The 1501-nt window shown below is 33.8% G+C and overlaps 1 protein-coding gene across 1 annotated transcript in view; it reads right to left on the reverse strand.

The window, feature by feature from the left end:
- Positions 1-1501, reverse strand: part of ZNF407 (zinc finger protein 407) — a 308143-nt gene that overhangs the window by 294809 nt on the left and 11833 nt on the right. The window lies entirely within an intron of this gene.

The following is a 1501-nucleotide window of genomic DNA, read 5'->3' on the forward strand; positions in this document are numbered from 1 at the left end:
AAAAAGGTAAAATTTATAGCAATTAAAGCTAATGAAGAAATGCAGCATGAGCTGCTTATGTTCAGGAACTAATAGGTCCACTGAGCATTTCTAAGATTATTTAGCCATCAATGATAATGAATTGACATTGTCAGTGGTGTTAATGTACCAATGCTCTATAGTGCCACTAATCCGATAGCCAATCCTAGCAATTTTATCCTTTTTTATGTTGCTACTTTATTTTTTTAACCAACAAGCTACCCAGTCCTTTCAATTAAAAGAGCACAAATACAGCACAGGTTATTAACACTTTTTTCTCCTCTTCCACATATAAGATGGCATATTCATTATATGGACTATGGTTCAAACTGCTCTGGTCATTCCTCCTTCAAATCCCAATCGATTCTTCAGGACTGTTAGCTACAGTGCAAAAATGGCTTTTCCAAATAAATCAGTACTAGTATATGATTGTTAAAATATATTTTTGGTGCACATTAAGTGAAATGCGATGATTATTTAAACAAGGATATAAATCAGATTTTTGTAAGCATGGTGTATTGTGGTGTGTGTCTCTTCACCGATTCTTTTGCCATATCTAAATAGCCCAGCTCCATGTTGTTGATGCAAATTAGCAATACACAAAAATGGAAAATAAGTACCTGCCTGGCTACCAGGTATGACATGTCAGCAATATAGAGAAAGCAATCAGCTTAGGAAAGTGACTACCATTTCAATCCAAAGTTTAAATCATTCATACATCTTTTGCTCTCTCTCTCTTCCATAACTATTGTGAATCCCAGCCGAGAGTTGTGCAATTTCTGAGACAGGTTCTGTCAGACATGTCAATCCTGAAGTGATAGAATGAGTTTTTGAACAAATGAGGCACTATGCCAAATCCTAATAATTTTCATTCTATTCTCTTTTTGTAAAAGATACCATATTTGCTGGTTTGATTTTTTTTTTTTAACTTTTCCTCTCACTATGAAATATTAAAAAAAATATTATGATTTTTCAGTTTAAGTTAAAGGGAATTGAACAAATAACCAATGTCAAGTTTGTGGACAACTTCTAAGGAAGAGAGTTTAGCCTTTGCCAAACACTTCTGTGGATCTGTAGTTTTTAACTATCTTCCATGCCAAGTTCTTGGCAATTGATAAAGCAGAGACAGCAAATAGGATTTTTAAAGCAATATAAAATACCCTACAACATTCATTTTAACTGTGCTTCCAAATAAGGAGTAGCACAAGTTATCCTACTACTGATATACAGTGGACTTAAGAATTGAGCTCATAAATTTTTATTTCTTATTTCAAGAAGTCAGCAATTAATTTTCTTAAGTGAGTAAACTCATCCAAAGTATCTCATAATGCCACATGCAAAATTATTAGAAAAACAGAGAGATGAATTAGTGAAAATCACTCGGCTGTGTCTTCAGTTGAAGATTCACTTGTCTTCTAAAATGTGTAACTCACTTTGTCCTGCAGCAGATTGGTACACTAAGGCTAAAAAAACCCCTCCTGCT

This window comes from Geospiza fortis, unplaced genomic scaffold (genome assembly GCF_000277835.1).
Source record: "Geospiza fortis unplaced genomic scaffold, GeoFor_1.0 scaffold206, whole genome shotgun sequence".
NCBI classification, from domain to species: Eukaryota; Metazoa; Chordata; class Aves; order Passeriformes; family Thraupidae; genus Geospiza; species Geospiza fortis.